The sequence below is a fragment of the Gambusia affinis genome, linkage group LG01 (genome assembly GCF_019740435.1).
Source record: "Gambusia affinis linkage group LG01, SWU_Gaff_1.0, whole genome shotgun sequence".
Taxonomy (NCBI): Eukaryota; Metazoa; Chordata; class Actinopteri; order Cyprinodontiformes; family Poeciliidae; genus Gambusia; species Gambusia affinis.
In genome coordinates this window covers 19,519,431-19,542,253 of record NC_057868.1, presented here as the reverse complement: position 1 = coordinate 19,542,253, position 22,823 = coordinate 19,519,431, and the positions used below count along the sequence as shown (strand labels likewise).

At 38.1% G+C, this 22,823-nt stretch overlaps 1 long non-coding RNA gene across 1 annotated transcript in view; it reads left to right on the top strand.

Annotated features, from left to right (window-relative positions):
- LOC122827289 overlaps nucleotides 1–20,883 on the top strand; it is a 32,580-nt gene extending 11,697 nt beyond the window's left edge. Inside the window, exons 3-5 of the long non-coding RNA XR_006370018.1 lie at nucleotides 7,363–7,449; nucleotides 7,552–7,824; nucleotides 19,078–20,883. This is a non-coding gene — a long non-coding RNA (uncharacterized LOC122827289). The remainder of the gene's footprint in view (nucleotides 1–7,362; nucleotides 7,450–7,551; nucleotides 7,825–19,077) is intronic.
- Nucleotides 20,884–22,823: the final 1,940 nt, after the last annotated feature.

Below are 22,823 nucleotides of genomic sequence, written 5' to 3'. Positions count from 1 at the left end.
CTGTGCAGAGAGATCATGTCTCTTTTAACTGAAAATCTGCTTTGGATACACTACTAACATCATTCTGAGTTAAAAAAAAAGTGGAAGTAAATCTAAGTAAATCTTCATGTGTGTTTGAAAGCTAAATATGGCTTATATTTAAAGGGGCAGTACAATGTATTTTCCCAGCACATAAGAATATAGAATATACATATAAAAGCAAAAATAATGTCTGTATTGCGTATTTCTTAAAAGAAATTAGCGTTCACAATTTAGCACCTTGAAATTGGGACTCTGTCTCTTTAAGACGCTTCTGCTCTTTCTGACACTTCACCTTCTGGAAGTCATCCCAACATTTCTCTATCAAGCCTTTAACAAGGAGTGTTGCACTTAGAAGTAGATTGTACTATGAATTCAGCAGATGTTTGCTAATTGCTGCCAGCTAGTCTGGGGGAGCTGAGTGGTGGAGTTGGGGGGGAGGGTGCTCTGCGTGACAGAAGCTTGGATGGAGAATTTGTTGAAATAGGCGGAGCTTTGTGAGAGCAAGTGTTTAGGTATCCCAAAATGGTTGCCATGGGAGATTCAAGGATTTCTCAAGCATGCATTAAAGAATCAAAGCAGCATTCCAGGTATGTTTTTCATGAGGGAATAATTAAATGACTTCATTAGACCATGATGTTAAGCTCCATTTTAAGTCCATTTTTATATAATAGCCCTCTTATAACAGTGTGATCTCTGCATAAATATTTACAACACTTAAACGTCTCCACGTTATCTAGTTGCGCCTATAAACTTCCGTGTATTATTGGGGGCTTGTCTGGTATTCTTGTGAAGTTAAGCAAGTCCAAAAAGGATCCCCAGCAGCATGATTCTGCCACCACCGACTGTGGGAATGGTTTTTAGAGTGATTCAAAGTGTTAGTTTCCTATCATAGTGTTTTCCATAAATGTCAAATATTGGTTTCATCAACTACTTTTATGTATTTACTGTTTTCCTTTCATGGTTTGTGTCAAATTAAAGCTTTCCCTCAACTATGCTTCCTACTTGGAATTTTTAGATGAAGGAAACTCAGAGCAGCTGTATTGATATTGATTAAATTACACACAGGTGGACTTACTTTACAATTCAATTACCTAAAGGTAATTTGTTGCTCTGAATTTTATTTGGGGGTTTACTGTACAGAAATAAATAAATACATAAGTAGATGCAGGTCACATTTTGGGGATTATTACATGTAAAAATAATTTTGAAAATCATCTCTCATTTCCTTTCCACTCACATTACAGGAATATTTATGAAAGATGCTGCAGATGATGTTAGGATGGAGTTAATAATTAGGCTTTGGCCTTGAATGCGGCTCCTCTGTGTTAGAGCTGCGCTGTGCAGCCTGTTACTGTGGGAACAATAGATGGCAGCCTTGGCTTCACTTTCCAGCTCACACATGAGCCTCCCTGCAGGCTACAGAGCTACACTGTTTCATGAATGTGACATATTTAAATGCGAAATATTTAAAAAGTGGTATACATTAATTTTATTTTTTTACAGTCACAAAAACATAATCTGTGAATTGATCTGTTATTTTTATTTGTACGCAAGATTTTCACTGGAGTGTGTCCACGCAGCATCATAACATTATGGGAGCTACTATAAAAAAAAATCCCCTCTGTTCACTTACATGCAATGAGACTGAGAATATGAAAGCTGGAGGTACGATGGACCAATAACAGGAGAGGCTGAAGAAATGAAATGGGAACCCTTCAGTGTGATATAGAAAGGTAAAGAAAGAACAAATGAACAGCGATGCTGGAAAAAAATGGCAGAGAAAAGATTACAAGTATACAAATAGTACATTTTTTTGTTCATTTGTTGAAAATGAAGATAAAAATTACAAAGAAGAAAACGGAACGATGGATTGAGAGAAAAACTAAAACGAGAGTGGCAGAGAGCTGGGAGTTGGAAATTAAAAACAGAAGAGCAGAAGTAATAACTGAGAGTAAATACAAGCTAAGAACAAATGTAATGGAGAGCGAGGGGAATGCAGTAAATACGAGGCGCAGGAAAGAAAAAAAATTACAAAAGGAGACGAAAAGAAGAAAAGGAATAACTAAAGAGGAGGTGAACATGTAAAATTCATGCAAAAGCATAAAAAAATAAATAAGCAGAACAAAGCAAATGAGATACTTCAAAGAGACTGGGAGCAGGGCAGGGTCAAGGGTCAGATTCATGTGTAAATTCCTAAAAAACACACAATGTTTATGCAGAAATGGGTCCTCTTGGTAAAACCCCATCTGTTCTCAGTGCAGTTTGCAAATCATAATGGACCTTTATAGATTATGAAGCTGTGCAAATGCTGGGTTTGTTCTGACACGGTAGGAGAAACCTGCTCACTTTTTAAATTCATTTTTCCTGACCAATCATGTAAATTGTTTAAGAAAATTCTTAGAAGGGTGTAGAGACCCATAATGTAACAACAGTCAGTAATATAACTTAATAACTTTGCATTATAATTTGAATGTGAAATAATGCAGAATCATGTATTTTTGCAGTTTTTGCAGATGGACCCAGCAGATGGAATACTCTTATTATTCATTAGGTATGGTCCCTTCATTAATTAAGAATTATAGGAGCCAATTAGTGAATTATCTGTTGTGAAAAAAAAAATCTATTTTACAATATTGTTTATTTAATTAGCTATGTTTAAATAAATGATTTCATGGATTCAGTATTTAATTGATGTGGAGAGCATTGTGCAGTTTGATCACTCAGTGGTGCTGGAATCCTGATTATGTTATGATCATGTAATGTAATGTAATGTAACAGGTTTATGACCTGTAGGTGTTACACAGGCCTTGACTTTTTTAACTATTATTAAATTATCAGCTTTATTACAAGTTTCCAGAGGTTCAAAACTTCCAAAGTTCATTGGAGAGAAGAATGTTGATAAGAATCTGGAGGTAATTATTTCCTGATCATTTTCACAGAACAGACTTTTTTTATGGACAATAATTAGTGCAAAAACTAAACATAGCTGCACATTTTTAAAATTATGAGTCATAAACTGTGAATATGCAGTAACATCTAAAGTTAAGACGACAATATAATATCCAGAAACGGCCTTTAGCATCAATTTGAGTAAGGTTTATTTTCTTTCCAACTGGACTCTCATTGTTTTAATGTAGGAGATGTAAACCAATAATTCATCTGTTGTTTATGCACTCAAGAGTAAAGAAGGTGAAAAATAAATTGAGCATGAAGGAATTACATAGAAGTAAAGCTAAAAAGCAAAAAGAAAAGTATGAAACATTCTAATAGCACAGTTTTTATGTAGAGGTAAACCTTGAACAAACTGAGAGAAACGTTGTGGTTGTATAAAAATTAGTTGTGCAACATTCAAAAGGAATTCTCCTTTCAATACTTTGTGCTTCTTCTTACCAACACTGCAGCACTTCGTTGTCTCCTTTAACATTTCATGTGGTTGAAGGATATAGAAAGCATGACCTTTGACCTCTGCTTTAGGAGGCGATAGCATGAGGTGGTTTTTCAGCCATATCAGAATTGGTTTATTTCACCATTTTTCAATGGAAACACTGTTTCCTCATCACGTGAGTCACATGATCAACAACCGGATGCTGCCACTGGAGCAAACTACGAAAGAGACAACAGGAAGTAGCTGGAGGACGTTATTTTTAATGACTTATCACAAGAACAAACTTATTCATGTGGGATTTTAGTAATATGGTTTTGCATTATATGTTGTATTATTGTTGTTTTGTGTTTGGGAATGTGGCTTCCACTCAACCACACTCACAAACTTACACATTCAAACACCGACATGCGGTTCAGTAGGCAACTCAGGGTTAAGTGCCTTGCCCAGGGGTACATTGACAGGTGGGTTTGCAAGATCACTTCTCTCTCCAGTAAGCCATGACGGCCATAATGTACTAGCACCCAATAGTTGGAGACTGAGTGACCCCAGGATGAAACTCTTCTGCAGTTCTCAGTGAGCTTTGGAGATTTTTGACCATCTTTAAAGGAGAACTATTAAAGGAAAATTTACTTTCTGCCTGTTTTGGAAAATTTTATTTGGGTCTCAACTGCTTCTAAAAACAACCTGATGCTTAAAACAAAACCAACCAGCCTTTTTTTTGGATATACAGTAAGAAGTGGTCTTGAAAAAAGTTTGGACATACTTTCTGATTAAAAGAAGGTGTGTCCAAACTTTTGGTCTGTACTGTATGTTAAATTGTTTTTAGTGTTAGCTAGCAACCCCAGCCCAGCCTGTTGCCTAGCAACTCAAACAAAGTCCCAGCATCTTTGGTCAGCTGGTTTAGCTGCTGCTTGCACTGTTTTGTTGTTGACTTAACATCCTGGAACCACTGGGTGTGCAGGAGCCTCTACTAATGCCTTTCAAAGGTATCTGGTTGTTTGCATATGTTTGCAGGGTAAATGTTGAGTTGGGGGCTCGTTTAGATTTAAAGTGACAGAGGTCCTAAAACAGCTCATTCTGGAACGGGCTGAAAAAAGGGAGAACTGAGCAGACTGAAATTTTATTATTTAAGAATTATTTTGTACAAAAAAATTTAATGAAAATGTTTTGTATAGACCATAAATCTATTCTAACTTGTTAAATAACTTGTTAAAATCAGATGCCTAGAGCTTCTATGCATCTGATTTGAAAGAAAAATCTGAGTAAAAGGAAAGGTGAAGAAGAAAAAAGAGAGGTGATGCAGGAGAAACAACAGGAGGAGCAGGAGTAGTGACACCCAAAGGGAAGTGAAGCAGGAAACTCAGAGGACCATGGGAGGGAACAGCAGATGCCAGCTATACAACCGCACACCACTAATCTGTGTCTGTCATGCTCCACATATGAAACACCAAGCGATGACCGCTGTGATTCACTACTGCTGGCAACAAACCAGCCACTGGCAACTCTGTGTGAGTAGGGGTGGGCATCCGTGCGTGGGGGTGTGTGTGTGTGTGTTTGACTTTCCATTCAGAGCAGAGAGTTCCTTTTAGCAGCAGATTTGCTCTGACGTGATTCACGATGACCTGCCTCCGGGCTGGCAACAAGGGACGCACATGCAGACACTTAGAACGCTTTGAGTCACCAGAATGAAATTCGATTTACACTTTCCATCTGAATTCAGCGGGAATGTGAAGACGCTCGGGGTGACGCTGCGTGGCACACCGGCTCTACTGATAAGAAAATGAGGAAAAGTGTCTCAAACCCACACTTTTTGTGTGTGTGTGAAACTCTGTCACCAGAGCGGTGCATAGGCGACTTTGGCCTTGTGCCTTCTGTGTGAGCATCAAAAGGTCTAACACAGTCACACACGCACACGCACACGCACGCACACACACACGCACACACACACACGCACACACAGGCCCAAACGCAGGAAGAAAGAGTGATAGAGAGAGAGAAAGAGAGAGGAACACACAGCCGTCATTTTCTATCCATGTCCACAGCAATGGACCCCAAGCCACCCAGCCAAGTAGCCACTAATGGAGGTTTGATTGACAGATGGGGACACACAAGCCATAACTGTGACTCACCTTTTCAAAGCCTTATGTGTCCATGTGTGAGCATGGATAACCCCTTCTTTCTAATGGAGTCGGTGGCTGCAGGTACAGATGAGAAAAACAAAAAAAACATCAGTGGAAAAATGTGAAGACTCGCATAGCAACTGGATCCAAACTGGAGCGTGGAATAATCTGGTTGTGCATTGGTGTAAATTAAGTTATCTGGCATGTTATATATTTTATTGTTCCTTTAATATTTCCTTAATTATCTCACTTGTTCTGAAATAAAAGTATCTTATTAGGATTATATGCAGAGGAGGAGAAAGTACTCCAACCCCTTATCCAAGAAAAAGTACCAAGAGACAAAAAGCACTAAAGTAAATGAGAGTACCGGTACTTGCTTTTAAAAATACTTAAAGCATTGAAAGGTGAATGTCTTCCCTAAAGCAAATGGTCTTTATTGTGCTGTATGTATATTTATGTATGTATGTGTGTGTATATATTGTATGTATATTTTCTTTGGTCTTTCTGGTTTAATCAGTAGTGTACTGCAGGTAATGCATGTTTTTATAGTGCTTGTCCTCACAGATTACTTGTGTAATTACTGGTTTGTGATTCTGTGATTCAGGATTTCAAATTTAATTCAATTTATATTTAAAAATACTTTATTGATCCCAAAGAAAAATTGAATTAAAGAATTAATTAATACATCTGGTATGACAGGCAGAGTTAAAAGCCACTTTGTAAAATAAGAAAGAGGGGTGATTAATTCTTTGATTATGCCTTTGAAAGTTTTTATTTAATTTTTTTATTTTTAGTACTATGCATTTCCAGGCCCATAGTGCCATTTTATAGCACAATCAAGGAAATTTGTTACATTGGTTTTCAAAAAATGCTTCACAGAAAATATGGAAAGAAATCAGAGGGAAGGAAGAAATATGGCCTAAAAGAAATCTGACATTTTAATTTAATGGCTTGAAATTGGGCCTCTGTCTCTTTAAAAAAAAAACTCCTGCTCTTTTTGAACCTCTGCCTTCAGGAAGTCATCATATCATTGTTCCTCTATTAACTCTTTAACAACGTGTGTACAGAAATATGGATGGATGGATGATGGATGGATGGATGGATGATGTTGCTACTGCTCACTACACCTCCCTCACCAGCTGATTAATTCATTGCTCTCACCTGCCTCTGCTCCCACCTGTGCTGCTGTCTATATAAACTCCTGCTCTCCTCTCAGTCAGTGTGAGAAGATCTGCTGTTAAAAGTTAGTCCAGCTTTCAATCAGGCCATGTTTGTATTATCAATTGCCTGTCCTGTTTTCTGCCTCCTGACCTTTGAATGCCCCATGTCTGCTCTATGTACCAGAGCCCTGATTACTTTCCTCGTGAGGTTTTTGGATCTGCCCTGTTACCAACATGGTCTGTTTACATGACCACTGAGCTTTAGATTAGACCAGTGGTGCCCACACTGAGTCCAGGAGGGTCGGCATCCTGAATGTTTTCGTTCTCTCCCTGGTGGTAGTAACAACCTTTTCAGCTTGTCAAAGTTCTTCTGAGACCTTCTAATGAGCCATCATTTGATCCAAGTGTATTAAACCAGGGAAAGAACTAAAACGTGCAGGATGACGGCCCTCCAGGACCCACTTTGAGCACCACTGGATTAGACCAAGCCATCATCCCCCCCTAACCCTAGGGTGAGATCCAATCACTGGATTACTACATTACTGGTTTCCAGCATATATAGTGGTTTTACCTCTAGATGGTCCTGTGAGTGATGTAGTCCCTGGTAAAAGACCAATCCTGTTACAACCATAAGGCTCCAATTTTTTCTCTTTTTTTTTCCTTTCTTTTGCTCTAGCTGCCTTTATTTGATTGCAGCCAGACAGAAAAAGTCAACAAGCAGGCGGGCGTGTTGTTTCTGAATGGAGAAGTAGCAAAGAATAAGGTAGCAGTCTGGAAAAGTTTTTTCAGAGAAAAACATCAGCCGATATTGAACAATGACACCTGTATGTGACAGAGTGGATAATAAATGCTACGGCTCCCACAGGAACCTCCAGGTGTCTCGTCCTGTGCTGCTCTACTACACCACTGTGAACCAGAACAGGAGTTCACTCTGAAGTCCTGAATTACTTCAGCCTTGGAGAGGAGGAGGAGCTCCCCTGTGCCTCCCAATGAAGTCCTGGAGGTTCAACAGGAGCTGCGTCGAGGACTTAAAGGCCTCCATTTATGTGTCACACATGTCACCGTCAGGCCCAGAGGCTCCACATTAATCAAGCTCCAAATCTCCAAAGAGGGTCACCGGGGAAACCACCTCTGTCAGGTAATCATCCTCTTTTTGATTACGCACTTCTTCCCGATTCGTGTGGCGGTTACTTACCAGTCCATCTCCTTTACAAAGTCTGAGTAGAAACCCTGTTGCTTACCAACTTGCACATATTTGTCAATAAAAAACGTTTAGCCTAGCCTGGGTTGTGGTTCTCCTTGTGGGCCCCCCATTGTACAACACATTAGAATTTAACTGAGTAAAACTAAAATTTTTCAGGAAAAAACTTTTTACTAAATATTACTCACTCCTTTCTGCAGCTTATTAATGGGGCAGTATCGTATACAAATTTTTGAGCTGTATCTTATTTTGTTTCATCAAAAACATACCTGGAGTTTTGCTCTGATCCATTGATGCATGTAAAAAAAAAAATCTTATCTCCATGGCAACCATTCACTGTGCAAAACGCCTGGGTGGACATAGCCCTGCCTTCCAGGATGAAGCTCCTCCCTCACAGAGCAGCCCTCCCCCTCTCTGCTCCTTCAGGCTACCTTCAGCCTGAATGTTTATGCTCACAAAAAGGAAGACAAAGTTCTTGTAAATAGCCATAAACCCATCAGATTGCATGAAGGAAGTCAACAAAACAATGATTAACATATTTAAGACAAACCGTAATCCACATAATCAAAGTTGCAGTGTTACAGCAAACACCTGGTCCTTACAGAAAAGCTTTGGTTCACACTAGAACATTTGTTGTTCTTTCTGCTGAAGCTCATTTGGTCAAACTGCAATTATTTTACAGTCATTGTCATTGTCAGGACTCATATTTCTTATTTTCTGTGGGTGCACTCAGGTGATTTTAACTTAAAGTCAAATATCCAATACTTGTGAAAGCCAATAATAAAAGCAGTTTCTGTCATAAACTGATTTACTGGGTTGCAGATGTTGCAGACCATTAAATCTGCAGACCAAACCAGATGTTTGCTCCTGGAATGAAAGCTTTCCTTCCAACCCCCCACTGTGCTCTATTAAAGCACTGCTGGCTCTGAATGCAAGTGACCCACTGAGCCACATAAATGCATCAAAATAACAGCATCAGTAATAACACTGCAGCAGGCGAAACAAGAGCGTGATTGTTTTTGCCTCTGATTCTTGTAACGGGGTATTTAGCAGTGTTGGGATTTTGATTTTAGTAAACGGCTGAATCGTGAGCCAACCTTTTCCCAGGCACAAAATATTTTCCCCGGCACAAAAGACTTCCCCCTGACCAGCCCTGTCAAGTGACAGGCTGTCACCGGATTATGTATGATATTAATTGGCATTAAGCGTTAAGGCGCGCATTTATCTTGCACACGTCCCCCTAACCTGCTGCTGGTCTTTGTAGCCTGCAACTCCTGCAGCCTCCAGCCACTTCCCTAATCAGTGAGCTCTCACCAGGTGTTTCCTACCTCAATTCGACTTTAAAACGCCTGCTGTCATGCTGGTGAATGAATAAAAAGCATAAATTTGATGTACTTACGTTTGCTCCGTAATGAATGGAGGCATCACTGAGGTTCTCTTGGCCACAGGTTCAAATAAAAGTTGCAGAAGCCTAAGCTACTGCAAGACTGTTTCTTTAGTTCATGTCTATCAGAGGCGATGGAAGAACAGCAGTCATCTTTTATTGACCAGGCCAGAGCACATTTCTGTGAGAGTTGCACAAAGGTGGAGAGAGAAGAGTCTGCATCTCAAAGAAAGATGTTTTCAGGCTTCTGGTGAGAGTTCACTCAAAAGGACCGAGAGCAAATGTACTGAAATCTGAGACAAACAAACAAAAACAAACAAAATACCCCACAGTGTTTAAAGATGAAAACACAAAATGATTGGAGAGATGGTAGAATTTATCTGGCTGCAGCAGAGTATTCATTTTTTATTTTTACATTTTGTCACATTACAACCATCAATTGTAACTTACATTTGTGTTATAGACCAACGTGGAGAACCACATAGGTGTGAATTTGATGAGATAAGATGCCTGTTTTTTTTAACACTTAAAAAAATGAAAAACTTAAGTGTGGCATGTGTTTGTTTTGAGCCTCCCCAAATCAGTACTTTGTAGAACCTTCTGTTCTGATTTCCGCTCCAACTCTGTTATGTCTCTACTAGATTAATGACAGCTAAAAACTGTTATATTTTGTTTTTTGACTGAAGTTCAGATTGGATGGTGTCTTTGACTAGGCAATTCTAGCATGTGAGTAAGTTTTGATAGAAACGAGGGATGTAAAATTAAAAGGGGGCTTAAACAAAAAAAACTTGGACAACACTGAGAGCCAAAAGGAGTCATCTCTATTTAGAAAACTCTTGTTCTTGTAGAAAGAACATAAAAACCCAGCAACATTTGGACCATTTTTCATACCTGGAATCATTTCTAATGGCCAAACCATGGAATGGATTACAAAGTAGTTTCTGATTATTTTTCTCTTTAAGTTGCAGCTGGACAATCAAAATTAGATGTTTCAAAATGAAATCTGTGGGTTGGAGGTGTCCCACGGGGTTGACATGCAGCTCTACCTGCAACATTATAAGAGCACAAAACAGTGTTTTCATAGGTCCTTCCTTCCACTAGAGTCTATAACTATCACAGTTCCCCACAAACTCTGGCTCCGTTTATGAGCCCTCTGTCTGGGAACTGCCTGTATTTTTGGATGTTGATCTGGATAAAGTTCCACTGCAGACACCTTGGGTCAGCTGTAGTTTTTATGCCAGGCCATAAGAAGGCATTGTGACTTTAGCATGTTGTTGAATGCACATGCACTTTTGACCCTCACTGGAGACGTGTGAACACAACAAAATGATTGAATCAATTCCAAAGCGAACTGTATAATTTATCTTTCCCTTTCTGGTGTGCCGCCGCCATCTTTAATCCTGTATCAACTGGTTGATCAGTGGCGCCCTCTTATGGATAGCAGCCAAACTAGAACATTGAAAGAAGATATAATCAGACGATAGTTAAACACATTTAGTTTAAATTTAATAAACCATTAATAGAAAATTATTCGTAAGTTGATTAATTTTTTGCATCTCTATTTGATAGGTTTTTGGTCTGTGTTTGAAGCTTGGAATATTATTTTAAAATACCTTGTGTCTTTTTTCTTCCTCTTGATATCTATGCTGTTTTTAATATGTAGCGTACATTCCACAAACAGTACCTTTAACTATAGGTGTGTGATGGGTATAAATACTTATGCAAGGTCACCTAATTGTATTAATAAAGTATTGACCCGTAATGTTCCAATCAGGCATTGGCTTGTGTCTGAAGGCACGAGGAACAGTTTATTTTTACTCCTTTTTGTGAGTATTTTTCTCCTGACAGATTTCTGTCTGATAAGGCCTCAGAGCGACCTCACCACCAGGGTCGTCCACGCCCCGGTGTGATCTGACAAAAGTCCAGCCAGTAGCTTCGAAGAGCAGCCTAATATCACATCCTCTTGTTTTGGCCTCACAGCTGCTGTTGTTTGTCTTGGCATGTAGTCGTCGGAGGTTGACGACGAAAGCTCAGCCGCGAGCTTTCCGGGGTGCCATCATCACATTTTGGGCTTTTCTCCGGAATCATGATTGTTTTCAAGCTCAGACTTCAACTAGTTTCTGGGCAGAAAGACTGGGAAGCAAGCAATGCAGAAACTCAAATTTAAGCAGCGATCATGCGAGTTGTGACCAAGAACTTCTTCTTTCTTGGCATTTATGCAAACTTTCAAAATCTCCTAAAAATATTGTTTCTACAAAACTTGCTGCAGTTTTTCTTTCTTTTTTTTTTTTTTTTTTTTTTTTTTTTTACATGCGTTTCACTCAATCTCGCCTTCCTTTCAGCCTGTTCCTGCACTGTGCTTATGGTCACTCTGGTGTAAATGAAAGCATTGTTCCAGAAGGGGCAAGGCTGGCTTTGCAGAGGATTATCTGTCGGTGTTGAGCTGTGGGATTCAGTTTCTTCTGGCGCATGAGCCGGTCAGCGAGCTGAATCACTAAGCTTGTTATTATTGTTTTGGGAGAGGGAGTTCTTAGGGGAAGAAACCCGAAGAAAGAAGGAACTGAGATGGGCAAACTGGGAAGGGGAAGGGAGGGAAAAAGCTAGGAAAATACATAATAAACTAAAATGTGTTGAGGCGCAGTTTCACTCTGGTTTTGTATGCATTTGTGATGTTTTAATGTAATTGGAAGAAAGGACAAGGATGAAGTAACAAAGGAGGGATAGAAAATCACTGCATCTGCAGAAACTGCTGTCAGACATGTTTTAATGGGGAGCAGGAAAAAAATGCTGAAACACACGATTTCTAAGAGTGGAAAGAGAAACCTGAGGAAAATGCTCAACGATCTCCTCAGATGGTCAAACTGTCAGTCACGGTGATGACTACATGACTCCTTGAAAGGGTAAAAACTTCATAAGAGCTGACTTTACATCCAATCTGATTTATAAATACTAAATGATTCCAGATTGTTGAAAGGCATAATAATCCTTAAAATAAGGATTATTAGTTTGCTTTAATGGTACTCTGGCTCATTTTCTGAGAAAGTCCTGTTTGATGCAGACATGAATCTTGATGTGGTTTGAATGCACATGTGAACACCAAGTGTAGTGGAGACCACTCCCAAAGCAGAAAATGGAAAATAGTGCATGGAAAATGCAAAAATGTGCATTCAGCGCTAGCAGGAGAAATGGCTCATGGTCTTTTGTCAAAGACAAAACAGAAATCCTACAACTGCTAACATTTAATAATACTTCATTTTTATTTGTTTGCGCTCAGTGTCTTCTACAGAGGTTTTGGTGTTGTTTCCTTCAGTGGTTCTTGGTGCAGTGCCCCCACAGGCAAGGAGGGGAACAGGCTTTTCTAAGGGTAACAGCATAGTGTAAAAGTGATCTGCAGCAGCTGAAAATCTAACAAATGTTGCAACTTTGGTCCCAATCGAAGCAAGTCTAGCAGACTGTCAGGTATGGATATATACTCTTATGGCCTTAGAGTATATAAAGTTCAGAATTTTCAGAAAGTACGAAAAAATGTTCTGGTAATCCTAGCCAACATAAACAGAAAAAGTTCAGAACAGCCAAGATGCTATATGTTTTATAATGTCTGACAGCATTCCAAGAAAGAGTTCATAGAATTTCACATTTTTTTAGTCCAAAGAGCTGCATGCTAACTAATTTATTAGTCTTCAATGGACACATTTGAACAGTCAGAATGATTTATCTGTTTACCCAAACAGATTTTTTACTCATAAGCTGTTACTTACAGTTTTATTTACACAGCCTTCTCCATAACAGCTACACGGATTGAGTCACAGATGCCCCATTTCATATTTGCAAGGGATTAAATCCTCTCTGCCAGTTGCTGTGAGTTTGAAATGAGAGATTTATGTTGTTATAGAACTCTTGAGAAAAAACTAAAAAAACAAAGCAAAGATCTAATGGCTATTTGAAAAGCTGAAATATTTTTAGTGTTGCTAGATACTGCAGTGGCATCGAGATAGATAGATAGATAGATAGATAGATAGATAGATAGATAGATAGATAGATAGATAGATAGATAGATAGATAGATAGATAGATAGATAGATAGATAGATAGATAGATAGATAGATAGATAGATGCTATAAACCAGAAATGAAAGAAGAGATATTTAAGGCTCCTGCAGCTTCTGAGGCACTGGCTTTGTTCCAGATGTACTTGGATTTGGAAAATTTCAACTTCCTAGTTGGAAAAGTCAACAAACAGCCTCCAAAGTGGGACATTTCAATATGGCCGCTCCTCGCATCAACAGCGGAAACATGTTTACACATGTAAAATTGTGTCTAAAATCAATGCAACTCTAAACTGAAAAAATCAAAAGTAGTGTTTGTTTATGGAACATAAATCTTAAAATGATGTTTGTGAGAGGTACTGCGGACAATGGACCTTACCACAGGGGCCACTTTTCACTGGCTGATGCCCATTCTACGTGGTCACGTGCATGGCCGTCTCAAACACACGCTTCCCGTTAGCTAAGTACAGCATAATGGCAGTACTGATGCAACTTCTGCACCTTGAAGCCTGTCGACCACAGTCTTACATTAGCTAAACAGATCAATATGCAATGTGTACTGTATCTGACATACACTAAAGATTTTATTTTAGCAGAAAAGTCTTTGGACTAAACTGTTACTCGTGTTAGCCACTCTAGCGCCAAGTACAGCTGGTCAATCAACCATCGCTGTGTTCAGGGAAGCGCTGATTAATAATCGAGAAATAAATATCAAGCCTAGAAACTTGATACCAGAACAGACTGAATGTTGTTTTTAACGTAATTTTTGCTCAGGGCGCAGGCGCTTGCCACGGTAACAGATGTGCTTAAACTACAAAGAGAAAGAGAGAGAGTAAAAAGATAGGAGTGGTTTTGAGTTGATCACCTGTTCGGGTTATTTTACCTTTGTTTACCTTTGCTGTGGCTCATTACAGCTACTGTAGTTTCTAAACGTTGGACGAATTACCTCGTTTGTTTGTGAGTATACATCATTCACAACAAACTTCAAATAGAACAAATATATTTCATAAAATTTTAACAAACAAATGGGTTCTACCATGGTAATTATGTGAAATTAAATTAATTATATCCCAACTTCAGTAGATTTGCCTTTACCTTAACAGAGCTCTTTGGTTCCTCCTATCAGTCTGTAGCTTCTCATATTGAGGTCATCAAACCAAATTTCAGATCTACCATAAGTGACTGACACCTGCTGGCCTCAGGTTTGCAACCAGCTTGTGACTGACAGACCAGTGACCTCCTCCCAGATGATGACATGAACTTGTTAGTTCCTCTGTCCATTTTAGTAGCTGATATATTGTGAAAATCCGGTAGAAATGTTGCACTAATAGTCATGTTTACATTGAAACAATTCGCTGTGAGGCTTTGTTTGTGAGACTTGCGGTCACATGGGTGGGTTGTGGACGGAGCTTGCTAAGGTCCATGTTTATGAGCGTGGCCATGTTGTATTTCTTTGTCTTAAACTCGGGTCTGACATCAAATCCGAGTTCTGACTTCACAGGTAACTGGAACGCAGCACGAAATGAAACTTTTCTAACATCCTGTCACTTCAAACTGTGCTACAAAGCTAATGCTACCTCGTATGAGAACAGAAGTGTATATCTGGTTCCACCTGTTACTTTTTCATGCTCTCCTCTATAATGGAAGTAGTTTTTTTTTTTTTGTCCTTTTTTCAGCTGCTTGTCTAAAGTTAGTGGTGTTATGTCCTTGAGGCATAAAACGGAAGCCAAAAGACATAATGCACTAATGGTTACATGTGAGACACAGTGGCTATAGGTACACCTGCTTTGCCTGGAAGCACTTTATATGCCCATTATTAATTCCCTGTAGCCAGCACTTCCAGCACCAAGATAGAATGACAGTAATGAGCCCAACATGTCAAATATAGACTTTTGCTAATAGTTCTCTTTTTTTTTTTTTTTTTTTTTTTAGAAAACTAACCACATTTCTAACAACAAAAAAAGTGCAAAATGATCAAGCTTGGACACTTTGGAGGGAAAATTTCATGCAATTTCAGATCCACATAGTCTATATTTAAAACCTCCAGCGATAAGGAGATCACATTTACGTCATTCCAGTTTTTGGTTTGTGGTCTTTCAATCCACGGCATCAGTTCCCGCGTCATCTGTTGTTTATATATCATCTGTTCGCGGCTTGTGAAGACAAGAAAACCATGGTCGACATCAGGCAGTTTGGCTGCTTGTTTTTCCGAGCCGCTCGCTAAAACCAAATTTAACTCACGGGGATAACTGCGGATAAAAACTGGCAGTAGGATTTAACTAAAAACCCACACTCTACCATGCTGTTCACTTGCGCAACTTGTTCCTTCATAAGTCTGACAAATGAGTCTATTTGTGGGACTGGAGTCTCCGAAAGCTCCCCATCACGACTGCTATTACAGCTTGTGTGTGTTTATGAAAGCTTACGTTATTTTAAAAACCGGCACGACAAAAATGTTGTCGATGTAATGGATAAGGTTTTACATTTGTTACAAAGACAGTTTTCAGTGTCAGTGTTGGTTAACGTCTTACTGGGATTGTATCACCGTAATAAGCAGAACCTGCTCCGGATAATGATCAGGGTCTATGTACAAACATTGGCTTTTTAGAAAGTAATAACATTTGTAGATTGTACTTCTTAACATTCATGACTTTAACTATATGACATGTTGGTAAGTCTAATTAAAATGAGTGGACATCTGAAATCCTTTTTTATTTATTCATTCAGAACCTAGATGGACAATTTTTTTTTTTGACATTTGCATTTATTCACTTGAGTGTTAATTATCTTATGTTTGTTCTTTATGTTCATTTAACATTCTCGATCTCGACATCAGATCAAAAATAACAAAAATTCACATATATTTTTTTCATATTCAATCTGTCACCTCACTTTATTGTTTGTCATTGTTTGCCTGTGGTGTTTTGTGAAAATTAGACTCCTTTTTATCAGTTTGATTCCAGCTAGTTACTTAAATTATTTCTAATAACAAAATTCCAAAATAATGGTTTTGCACCAGTCCCTCCTGCAGCAAAACATTCACATGATACTTTCGCCAAACTCCATGCTACAAAGAAGGGAAAACAAATGCAGTAGTGGTCATTATGGTCAAAGTCTAAGTTTTATCAGGCCACAGGAAAATATCTTCAAAAAATTAAGATATCTTTTCCTTGAGTGCATTTGCAAGCTATTCTGGCTTTCGATGTTTCTTTTGGAGTGGTGGCTTTTTCCTCACTGATGGCTTTTCAGCTCATTTTGTGTTTATCAAATTCATCTCTACATTGTCTTTCTCTCCTCCTCTGGGATCGATTCATTTACTTCTCAATTTTATCTTTTGTTTTGTGCATAATCAAAAGGTGTTGCCTTAAAATACATGCAAAACTTTGTATCCTATTAGGCTGCTTGCAAAGATGTAGAACATCATCATGTAGCCTTCCCAAATTATTTAGAGACATCTTGATGTTTGTAAAGTTCTGAACTTGAACAAAGTAGTAAAACATTTATATGAAGAAACATCTCTTCTTATTCTGCTATTTAGAAAATAGAAATTATTTTGATACTCATAAGTGACCTTAAAGGAAAAAAAGGTCAGTCTGACTAAAAATGAGTGATTTAAGAAATTCAACAAACCATATTTGGTCTTAAATTGATTGAATAAAATTTTTATGTATTTCATTAATGTCCAGAAAACATCAGGATCGTCTTCTGAGAAATGAACCACAAAGTTATGATGTCACCATTGGTTAACTTAGCGAACTACCATGTGTAATGCTAACAGTGTAGCTTCCTGATGCAACCCATGTGCTGGGTTGGTTCTCATCCAAGGCAGTGGGCCTTTTCACAATTCTGTCATGAATAAAGAATGGGATCAAAACGGCCTCCAAGAGTGAGTTCTGCCAACAATCCAGACACAATTTGAGGATCATTTGGGTATTTTCCAGCTTCATGGAATACTGCGGCAAAATTCTAGCAAAGTAGCTCAAGGATCATATCTGAAATGTTGCTGTAACAGTAAAAAAAAAAAAAAAAAAAAACTGTGAGAAGAGATTTCTCAAAACAAGGTGAATGAATAAATACCAAAATAAAAAAACAAACAGTAATGAGACATGAAAGTTTAAGAATCGGTTAGACAGAAAAGTGAAACTCTAAAATTTGACCAAGTGCATACACTCTATGGGTTCACTAATAGAACACTGAAAATTGTTTGGATCTTTGGCTGAGAGGATTCAACATTTTTCATTGGAACAAGTCATATCCTTCACACTGCTGCTCAACCTTCAAATGAACACCTCCTTTCTAATGTGGCAACATTTGAAGGGAAATAAACAAGCTCTCCAATATAGTAATGTATGATTTACCATCAAGGAACATTCCAATAGCAAAGAAACAACTGAACAATTATTGTTACTCCTTAAATCAGTAGAACTTACAAACTTTTATGAAGCTTATGGTTGAGAGTTTCTGTGTTGGAACAGGAAATTAAGGGTATTATCAACTACCGAGCTGTGATAGGAATAGCATTAGAAAGTCTACTTTTTTTATGGAGTTTTTGGCCTTAATCAAAAACCAGTTCTTATTTGTTTGTATTAACAGTAGAGGACAAATTAGATGAGAAAATAATCTTAATGTTAAATTTTACTAGTTTGACATTTGTGCGTTTTTCTGTGGAATGTAACTCAAAATTATTTGCAGAAAATGTGCCCACTTGTGGATTTATTTGAAAATGCAACTTGGGCATTTAAGATACACAGGCCCAATGCTACTTCACACACTATTGGTTGGTGTTGCAAAGCACCCAATCCAGCAGCTGCAATTATTGGCTGGATCTTAAAGAAGGCTGTAGATATTAGCTTCTGTAGTAGTGGCAAGACATTTATGCTTGCTTCCTTGAATTGATTTTAAATTAAAATGTGTTGAAGCAGCTGTTTCCTCTGGTTCATGATTGGGATGTCAGTTGAGTCAAATAATTTCACTTTTCACATTTTTAGTAGACTGCTCTGACTCCTTTGGAAACGCATCTTTAGTTGCACTGATTAAGTAACAGTTTGGCTATGAAATCCTCCAGCTGCAGCAGAACACTGACTAAAGCTCAGAGAATAGACTTTAAAATACTTTTGTTGGTCTATAAATTACTGAACGGCTTAAAGATCCGTTGTTGTATCTACCCTCCAGACCCCTCTGATATTCTGGTTTTGGTTCTGCTCTACATCCAGAACCAAACATGGAGAAGCAGCATTCAGCTTCTATGCACCACAAATCTGAAACAAACTTTCAGAAAACTGAAAAACAGCAGAAACACTGAACTCCTTTAAGTCATGTCTGAAAACTCACCTGTTGAGTTGCTTTTGATTGATCAAATCTGGAGCACAGATAAATTTTAGTCTTTATTTGATCTTATTATTTTTCAATTTGATTATGAAATTTGAGAAAATGTAATGTTTGTTTCCTGTTTACTGTTTTATAGTTTTATGATGTTGCTGAAATGTGCTATCCAAATAAACTTGCCTTACTAAAAGAGACATAACTTTCTGCATGTCTATGGCTGATCTGTAATTAATGTGTAATTAAAAGCTCAGAATGAATCCTGTCCATCTAAATATTTATCACAAAGTGGTTTTAGTATTTTTATCCACCGGTCCAACAAACTGGGAGGAATAACAGAAAAATACAATTCTGCAGCATAATTTATGAACACTCAGTGTGTGCGGATTAGCCGCTCGCACAGCTTGTTGATTCTTCTTCCAATCTCTCCATCCCATCAGTGTTTCGACCGAGACTCCTTCAGCTACTCCACTCTGCTGACACTGATGGTTTCACTGTGTACATCCAACCCACTCAGGCTGAAAACTCGACCTGGCATTCCCCTGGAGCTGGATTGGAAACTGGGGAGATGGAGCACTCTGGGTCTGACAGGCAGCTCCAGAACCTTATTCATGACACAGTCGCATCAAGAAAAGCATTGGCTGAAAAATTAACTGCTGGGAGACTTTCAGGAATATTTGAACCAGCAGAACAAACTGGCTTCTGGGTCGGTTATGTTGGTATGCAAAATCACCTTCCAAGACTCGCTGCTGATTTTGTCACACAGCTCTGGGCTTTGAACAAACATTCAGAGGTTATGATAACACAAAAGCTACATACTAATTACAAATATTCAAATTTTAACACATATTTACAAATCTTATTTTCTGTTTTCGCAAGCAATGGTTTTGCCCCCTACTACTTAAGTCAAAGTGGGCAGTTAACTTAGCCTCTCAGAAGGGAAACGCTTTGCAGCCTTGTAAGCTAACTAACGCACTCAACATGTTAACATAAGTGAGTGTTCGTCAGCGTAGACAGGGTTAGCGTCTGCATAGAGATGAGATTTAAGTAATGTTCCCAGGTCCACTTTAAGATTTGCGGAAATTCTGTTTCATCAACACACAAATCCATGTAAGCCTGGAGATCAAATTATGTATGCTACAGTATAATGTCAGTTAATAGGGATGTTGGAATTTATCGTGTATGTTGCAAAGTGTCTAACGTGTAAATGAAAGGCAGCTGAGTGGAGCAAGTCAAAGTTTAAGGCTGGAACATTACTTGATCTGAACGTTAAAAAATCCACCATAAAAAATGAGATGAACCATGTAAAGGTTTATGGCTGCAGGTGTAGCTCCACTCAGTCCTGTCCTGTTATTGGTGTATATCATTGTTGATTACAGATTTGTTGGAAATCCTTATTTGAAATCTAAAATAGTTAATTGTTTTCTGGTTGGAGATCAAGTGTCTTTTAGAAAGCTTTCCCACCAAGCTTTCAGTGCATCATGTGCTCTGTTTTGGGCTTTATTAGGTTTATGACATTTATGTGTTTGCATATGTGTGACAGATGTTGACATCTAATCTACAAATTCTGAAAATTTATGGAAAACGTTTCTGCTAAAGTTGTTAGCACATCTTAGATTTCTCACCATGTCTTTATTCAGTAATATAGAATCTCTGTCTTTTGTGATATTTTAGAGTGTTAGATGTTTATCTGTCAAACGGAAGTCAACAGTTTCCAGGAAATCTAATTACTTTGACTCATAGTTCCACATTCAACAAAGTCATTACCAAACCCAGCGTTCCATGTAATCTCCTCTTTCCATTGTGACAAATGAAAAAGTCTCACATTGAGTGTGGTTATTGCTATATTCATAGGCACATTATCCATGCAACAAAGCAAGAAAGACACTAATAGCTTTATGTGGTGCATCATTTATGCACAATGCAGCCTAATCTTGTATAATCCACCAGTTAATTGTTTCTCTAACACTATAAATCCTGAAACACAAAAGGAGTCTGTATAGCCACACATGATGCTGTATGTTGATGTGTGTTCTTATGATTCTAGAGGTCTTCAGCAGAATGTGTTCATGGTGAGGCCCACCACACCTGATATCCATCTTTAATCACAGTAGTGATTCAGTACAACTCCTTTTATAGGCGACCAGTTGCCCAGCACAGCATATTTAAATTGACAAAATGTCTACGGTAAATGTGTTTCGCCTAATAACTACACAGGTCATTTTACATTCTTTATTTAAGCTATAATACAGGATCAAATGTTTTTGGAAGCCACAGCTTTTTAAATACACTGTGGAGATCAACTGACCGAATTGGCCTTGATTTTATTATTTTAGGTGATGAAGCGATCCTTGCATGTGAAACCGGACTTATCCATCAATGTTTTCTGCCTCTGTAAAGGTCTGAAAATCAGCCACTGCCCCCTTCTGTTCTACCTTTATAGAAGTCTGACTGAAAAGTTGCCCACCAGGTCACGTCTACGTGAGTGCGGTTTGCAAAAGTCGCCCCATTGTTGCCAACTTTGTGACTTTGTCACTATATTTAGATTGGGACATTGAAGATGCATTATGACCTGATAAGACCTGACTGTCACTGAGAAAAAAAACGACCAAAGTCCAAATCGGCAAGTCAAGCTTTATAAAGATTGGCTAAAAAACTGCAATCAGTGCACCCTTAGTTAACAGTTTCCGAACAGACTAAGTAAAGTTTAGTTTAGTTTCTAGGCAGTAAATTGGCAACTTACTAAGATCTGTTTGCAAACAGTTACTTTTATACTTTTCCAGTATATTTAAACTTTTAAAAACATTTTTTAGCTCATTTAAAACATCAATTCAGAGCTTCCCTTTTAATCCATGATATTCATTTCCATAGTGCACAGTCAAAAAAGCACAAGCATGGATTGACAGATGGAGGTTTATTGAACAGACATTTTTCAATATTCTACATTGAGTTTTAAGCACTTATCCAGCCCGGTAAAATACTTAAATCAGATTCTATCCTCTTCCAGACTTTTATTAGATTTGGTAAGAACTCTGCATGTATCGAATGTGGCTTATGTCAGCAGAATGGATTGTATTACAAACAGTTGACTCTTGGTGATGTACTATTAGTATATTTGTCATTACATTAGTTTAAACTAAAACAAGTTTTAGTTTTAAATTATAGAAACATCTGACACTCTTGTATCTGTTTACGTCATATGAACATGATATAAGTACTCAATACGAGATTTCCAATAAATCTGTGTGAGGAATTTTATTTTTCGGCACCCCCTGGTGGCCTGGAGCACATCAGTGTCAGATTAGTTCAATTAGTTCGTAGTTCAGCTGTGTGATGTTTTAGAGGAAAAGACAGAGTGCAGTTTGGGTTAGCAAGAGATCTTTATTGTTCACATTTATGTAAACATCAAACAGGCATATAGTGGATATTTTTACTACAAGAACTGAGAGATTATAAAATCTGAATAAAGCTGCCATGTGAGCATGTGGTTTCCTCTTTACACCCTAATTGTATGTTCATGTCACCTGTGATGTGTCTGTAAGGTAGGCTCACCTCAATCTCTGTCATATTTTTCATGTTTTTTTCTTCTTCAGCTCCATCCGTTATTTTTTCTCTTTTCTTTTTTTACCCCTTGTCCTTTTCTCCTGCATCCTCCCCCGTTCAGCTCGTGGTCTCTCTGGTATTAATCAAAACATCTCCATCTTGCCACAGGGGAAATCTCTATCGCAGCTCTTCACTTCATCTTGAATTAATGCAGGATGTCAGAGAAGGATGAGAAATTCTGAGCTGCCACGAATGGATAGTTAAGTCACGGAATAAGGCTACAGAGAGATGGAGACACAGTCAATTTTGCACATTAAGAATTTACAGTATTCTCCAGGTAGTATGGTGGTCTGCCATAAACGCATATATGTGCAATTCAGCTTTAAGTGTACTACATAATGACATAGTGAGCACATACTGTACTTGAATTCATGTGTTTTTTTTATTATATTCAATTAAGGTGGACAGGTGAAAGAGGGATATGCTTATAAAAACAGAAAAAGTGCAAGCTCTGCAAATTGGGTTCACACTGTAAAATATTAAACTATGCACTAAAAAAACAGACTGTAAAAAAGGGAATCATGCTATATAGAGCTTATTTAATACGTTTACAAGAATAGGACAAGACTTAAGTCAGGGTTGG